Source organism: Cyphomyrmex costatus, unplaced genomic scaffold (assembly GCF_001594065.2).
Source record: "Cyphomyrmex costatus isolate MS0001 unplaced genomic scaffold, Ccosl1.0 scaffold741, whole genome shotgun sequence".
NCBI classification, from domain to species: domain Eukaryota; kingdom Metazoa; phylum Arthropoda; class Insecta; order Hymenoptera; family Formicidae; genus Cyphomyrmex; species Cyphomyrmex costatus.
Window position 1 is genome coordinate 129,611 of NW_017280313.1, and position 7,140 is coordinate 136,750.

At 35.5% G+C, this 7,140-nt stretch overlaps 1 long non-coding RNA gene across 1 annotated transcript; it reads left to right on the plus strand.

The window, feature by feature from the left end:
- The first annotated feature begins 3,356 nt into the window (after positions 1-3,356).
- Positions 3,357-4,875, plus strand: LOC108780803 (uncharacterized). The gene is made up of 4 exons (XR_001940911.1): positions 3,357-3,481; positions 3,564-3,634; positions 4,466-4,674; positions 4,777-4,875. It is a non-coding gene; the product is annotated as an uncharacterized LOC108780803 (long non-coding RNA).
- The last annotated feature ends 2,265 nt before the right edge of the window (positions 4,876-7,140 follow it).

A 7,140-nucleotide genomic window follows, 5' to 3' on the forward strand; every position in this document is an offset into this window, starting at 1 on the left:
TTAACGACACCGACAGTTATCGGTAGACGTGTACAGAATATGGGCCCAAGGTATAAATTATTGTTCTCTGGGTAACTTTTAATCGTATTTCAATATTTTTGGGAACACACAACTGTCGATACACGCGTTTTCGATTTGGAGACTGATGATAATCGACTTATATGATAATTTATCTACAGAGCAGTGTTAATACGATGTGCGAAAGATGGCGACACAAGTCTAATTTGGCACCGAGGACTTATTTACATTGGAATATCTTATTAATTGTAAATTAGATATATAACTGTTCGTCTTAATTATATGTTGCGACCCTTAGTTATTCGTTTGTAGAGTTTATAAAGTTCAAATTCTGTAAAAGTCTTATCGGATTGTAACAAAAAAAAAAAGGAATAGTATAAAATCTAGGGTATTCTTATATTTCTAAATACTTTAGTTTTTTTTTTTTTTTTAGAATTAATAATAATAATATGTCATTAATTGGTAAGTTTGTACAAGCGACATCTATCATAAGTGTAACGACTGTAAACTATTATATGTATATGTAACAATCTGTATTCTCATTGACTGTATATATACGTTAGTAGGCTAATAAATGATATATCTGAAAACGCGTGTATTGAGTTTCATAGTTCCATTTCATTAAAAAAAGCAGAGTATGAACCCGTTCGAGCAAAATTAAAGATCCTCACATTCGATAATTACATATTATATACATATATTATACTCATTATCAGTTTAGAAAACATGTCTTTGTTTCTAATTACATTGAAATTAAATCCATCGATTGTCAAAAATTAGGTTCTTTGTGACTATATATTTTTTACATTTTTACTTCTTCTTTTCTCTCCGATATCTATATAATTGTACGTCTGTTTCATTTTAAGTGCGGAAAATGTAACGTAATGAAGCTATAAATATAATAATAAGAAATAAATAAGTTTCATGATCAGTAATCTTCGTTTTTTGAATTATATTGTAAAAGGCTTATTTTTTTTCATCGGAGTGATTTTCATTAATCAAATATGGAAGGCGGAATCTATATACCTAATAGTCAACTTCGCATTTCAACTCGAATCGTGATTGATCAGTGGAAAAACGTGATTTTCGGACACGTTTTATCACGCGGATTTAGCCCGATACTTCCAGAATAATTTATAAATCCAAACAATTTTGTCGCGACTATAATCGGCATCGTTGGGAAATTAATTAAAATCGCTTGCTGCGGACTGCCGCTGTTTTTACGAACGTTTCGTTTAATCGATGCGAATGATACCATACGTATCGTTTCGCGAAATTTCGAAATATATGTGACTGAAAAACGCGTAGGAAGCGAGAACGGTAAAGAGAGAAAGAAAGAAAGGAGAGAGAGAGAGAGAGTGTGTGTGAGTGAAGAGCGGGGGAAAAGGGTGAGCGAGGAAGGGAGTAAGAGGGAGGGAGAGAGGGCGAGCGCGCGAGAGGGAGATATGGAAGCTAGCGTGAATATTTTTACCCAAGCCTGTTAACTACACTCTGTTATTTTATCTCACGTACGCGGCTTTCCTACTACCACCGTCGCGCCGGCGCTGGAATATAAGTTTTAAGGCGTGTTTTGATAGCGTCAGGGCGTGTCAGCCGGGGCTTCCTACCTAATGGATCGCTTCTTCGCTCGTTCGTTCCGTACTTTTTGAAGAGTGCACAGCTCATGATACCGCGAAACTTCCTTTCCTCTCCGCGTCCCTCATGCTCGCTGATGCACCTTGCGTTTCGCGAAATTACGTGATTCTTTTCTTCAGCCGATCTTAACACACGCGACACTTTATAGAACACTTTGTATATTTATTGCGGTCGAACAACGAGAAATTTACAAGAATACAGTAAACGTATCGAAAAAGGATATATTTACTTATGTATACATTGTGCGTTCATCTTTAAGAAAATTTTCAAATTTGTGCTTCCTACATAATTATTTTGACAATTCAGTAAAATTATTTTCATATTTGTACCTCTATATAGCTAAAATTTCAAATACTTCAGCAGAACTATTCTTTCCATTTATGTATTGTACGCACAAACATTACAAAACAATTTTATTTTACATGGATAATCATTTTTTTATTACGAAAAGACGCTAATAAAATTATGCAAAAATCATGAATCGAGATTAAAGAAGTCTGGTATTAATAATCAAGTCTAAGTGATTATTACCATAATGAAGTTTCATAAATTCAAAAAATTTTTTTAAAAGAATAATTAACTAATTTATATTCTTGAGATCTATCTTCCTGAATTATATTTCTCAGCCATACATATATTTTTAATAATATAATAATTTTTGTTTTATTGCCTAAAAAACATATTTGCGAGATAATTTCTTCGAACATTTATAATATCGCACATTTTATTTCGCATCATAAATAAGATTTTTTTCAAAGATATATTTTGTACGTATGAGATGAAATTATATTGAAAGAAATCGGATGTAAACTAAGATAAGCTCACTCATCCAAATTAAGGACAGTCTTAAATTTTAATTCTTATTTATTCCAAATTTTATTCTAATTAAGGACATGATTATGAGTTATTCCTTTTTTAAGTATGAAAGTAATAAGTGAAAATAATAAGCATGAAATATAATTATCAACTGATGTATGAAAATAATAATAAATAAATAAGGTAAAAGACTCTTATTCTAAAATCAAGAACCAGGAGAGTAAACTCGATCAAATATCGGTAGAGGGGGTAGGCCAAAAAGTGACGGCGGATAACTTTCCCCACTCTTGCGCTTCATTAGTCCTCTCTGTCGCTCTGATAGTCGTTTTCAATTCGTGACTGCGCATGTCAAACAAACCTTGTTTGACATGTGCATTTAATGTGCAGTATAATTTTTTTTTACAACTTACATTCTGTTTAAGATGGTTTAAGAAGATTTTTTTTTAAGTGTGTCCCTCGGATGAGGGGAAAACAAAGGTTAAGAACAAGAACTTTTTGGTTATAACCGATGCGCGCATGCGCAAACTTTCATATAATGTGCAATGCCACTGCGCATTGTATGAATAACCGCGGACGTTTTTTGACCTACCCCCACCACGCTAGTTTATTCTCCTGGTTCTAGTCTTCTTGTCTAAAATATAAAATAAAAAACTAAAAAGACAAATGAAGAGTCAAATATTAAAATTTCTTTAATCGCGTAGAGTCAAAAGATAAAATGAAATAACATAAAATGACAAGAAAGCGAGAATAAATTCGAAGATATAAAAAATACGTATACATATATAACAAGAACAGACTTTTACAAAAATAAATAACCGTAATCATCAAATATTTAAAACAGGTTTCGACTCGTGGATTGAGTCTTCTTCAGAAGTAACAGACAAAAAACCATGGTGCAGATAGCAAAATCATTGATGATTAAAGATGAATCCATCATCAAAGTAAGGAATTCATTACAAACGATTGATAGATCGGTAATAAATCTGTGGAAGAATCAAGACTATTAATATAGGTATAAATGATTAACAAGAACTAAATTTTAGTTTCCAAACCTTAATTAATGGACTCATTAACACACGATTATTGTATAACAGGTTGTCACGCTTGTCGGAATACATAATTAATCGGTTAGAAGACGAAACGAAAGCAGAAAATTAACACGTCTGTACGATATACAAAAATTGACTATGATCTAAAAAGGTAGCAGCACGACAAAGTCAAATTTTGTTTATCAACGGAATGTATGTCTCATGAAGGTTTTTCAGTGTCTGTTTGCAAATTTAAACTGTTCTTCTGTGTCTTAATGTTAATCATCTCAGACACTATGCGTTTCCTGCGTAATTAGGTTCTTCATCAAGGATTTTTACTTCATTCCATCTAAAATAGTCATGGCCGTGCTGCAACCTATGTTCGGTAATCACTGAACGAGTTGTCGTGTTACGTTTAATATGGTTCAGATATTCTCGTTGTCTACTAGTTTGGCCGACGTAAGACGCATCGCAATCATTGCATGAAATTTTATAAACTACGTTGTTTCTAGAATCTTTTGAGAGGGAATCTTTTTGTACTTAAACATCATTTTTGCTCATTTTGTTCGGGCTACGAAAAGAAACTCTGATATCATTATTATGAAATCTTTTAAATTTTTCCGTGTGACAAGGAACGAAAGGTACCGTAAGCCAAGACACAGACTCTGAATTATTTTGAATATTGGTAGGTTGGTCATTAACGATATATTTATTTTTTAACAAGTATTTTAACCGTTGATTAATGATATTAAAAATGAAAAAGTAAAGGATATCTAGTAAAATATTAATAATGAAGTTGAAATTCTTATAATGAAAACTAATATCCGACAGAAAGAAGACTCTGTCGACTAAAGAAAAGACTGTACCTTTTTTCTGAGATAATGAGTGGTTGGAGAGAAAATTCAAAAACCTACTCGAAAAAGTAGGCTTACGGTACCAATCAAAAACTAATCTATTATCCCTCTTAGAGACGTCTAGAAACTCCAATTTATCACCTCCAAATTCAACAGTAAATTGGAGACGAGGATGAAATTCATTAAATTTACACAATAATAAGTTAATATCCGACGGATCAACCGCCAGGCACACATCATCCACGTATCTGTAATAAAAAGGAAGTTAAACGACGACAACGCTAGCGACTCAAGCCTTCTGATAACTAGGTCCGCCACAATAGGTGATAGTGGTGTGCCAAAACATTACTTATAAATCTTTTTATCAAAAACGAAGTATGCAGAATTAAAAACAAGGTGTGTTGCCTCCAAAAATTCTTCTTTAGGTAGAGAACATGCTCTGGAAATAAAACACCACTGTTCGTTAATGCAATCAATCGCTATATGTCAAGAGGGACGTTTGTAAATAACGAAATAACATCAAGTGACACCAATTTATATTTATCATCAATATTTAAATCAAATATTAATATACATATAAAATACACATATATTCAGTGAAAATGTATAATTTAAAAAAATAAAATGTGATCTCTTGATATAATTTTTGTTGTGATCTCGCATATGATGTTATATTAAGTGTTATTATAGATATTTACAAATATAATAATAATTACAAAAAAAAGTTTAATAACAATTAAAATTTAATTACGACAATTTGGCATTAATTTTTTTTACGTTACTTCTTCCTATAAGGAGGTGGTCACTTTATAATGTAAACGCATCCGTCCGCAGGTAAATGCATTTCTTTTCCGAAATTAATTTATCTCTCGCGTAATATCGCGTATGTGTCGCGTACGCGGCAATATATGTAATAGCCGCAACAATGACGGTGACACCTGCAGACGCGTGATCGGATCTCGACCTGCTGGAAAAACCGCTTTGCCACCGATTATCCGTTTCGATGATAATTTCTCGTTGCAGAAGGATGAATGGAAATGGTGGTGGGTGCGTGCGTGCGTGCGGTGAGAGCGTGGATGAATGAACCGGCGCAGCGTATACGCAGAAACGCGAGCGCGCGTCGTTGTTTTGGTTATTTTGGCAAACCTAACATAACACGGCTTGTTGTTTAACAAAATAATTGATTTTGTCGCCTCGTCTCCGTGCTGCCCCACCGCGCCCCTCGCCCTCGTCGCCGTCGTCGCGCTTCCTCTCTTTCCTCGTTCTTCGCGTTCGCCAGTTCTCGTTCATCTCACTTATCCCCTTCGTGTCTCTCTTTCTCTCCCTCATCGACGACTCCCTCGATCCTCCCGATCTAAGACACGCGCGCCGGATAGCGGTCGCTACTACTTAGCTGCCATACGAAAACAAATTGTTCGATTCCGTTTGTTTGCCGTTGCACGATGAAGATCTCGCGTGGATTAGTCCTCGCGCGAACAAGACTATAAGTCGGCTTGTATAGCATCAATATCGTCTCGTCCCGTTCCTTCGTCGGTTTTATCATTCCATCTTTTAGCCTTTCTTCCGGGTATTAATGCGCGAGAGCAAAGTCGCGCCCGACGGCTTCGAAATTTTAGAAAACGCGCGAGTCGTGAAAGAGAGGAGACGTGTCGTAATTATAGAAAGAGCGCAAGGTTTAAACGAGAACTGTCGTCACTCATCGACATCAGCGCTCGGCTTTTTTTCGCCACCGCAATGTTTGCTTTAGTAAAAGCGAGCGAAAGAGTCGTGGCGTTAATACTAATTCGAGATTCAACCCTGTGTCGAAGACTCGCCGGAGGATACTAACACCGACGACTGACGATGTCCTCGCCGCGCCGCGAGCTTCCTCTTCACGTTTGTCCCCTGCAGGCGGACGAAAAAATGGAGGACGAGTATAGTGATACTCGTCTTTTCGAGTAAGAAAAATATTATTTCTGATACGCGTAGTAAATAGACGAGTTTAGATGGACTATGTGTGTACTTCGCTAATACAATTATAATACACACGAGTCGATTGGTATACTTGTGATGGCTGTGAGAGATGACGTAAAAATTACATTAATCCTTTCTGACTTATTGTTAGTTTCGGTATTACGAATAAATGAGATCACTATGTTACGTTAATACTCACCATAGCATTCAAAATCAATTTCGTGAAACGTTAATTCTTACGTTCAAAAGTAAATGATATTTACTTGAACAAGAGTGCTATTGTACTTATTAAACGATTGAATATTCAAGCAAATATTATTTCCGAATTATCCGCAAACGTTTAGAGTGTGATTCAGATGTGGGGAATAAGAGATGTCGCAGATGAAATTGATACTTTTGCGCGTTTTCAGAAATGTGCGGGTACAGAATCCCAAAAATTAGGCGTCGCTCTTCCGGATTGGAAGGAGGTCTTCTCTCTTTGTGCCTGAAATACACCCCGAGATCCCCGAACGAACGGCATCTGTAATAACAAGGCCGTTCTTACGGTCCACTCTTCCCCTCGCGAACGAGACGCGAGTTGGGCTTTGAGTGTTCGATTAGCCGATCGAGTATTACACGTTTAACGTGAGCGCGACGAGATCCCACAGCCTTTCAAATTTTCTTGCGTGCCATGGATACGAACTGTATAATGCAAAAAATGATAGAAATTAATGAAACATTGACGAATTAAGTTGATCCACAATAATCGCATAGACGGATGAAAATAATTAGAAACGTTGAATGATAATTGAATCTGCTTCTATCCTTTTTATCTAAAAGCATAAGAATAAAAAATT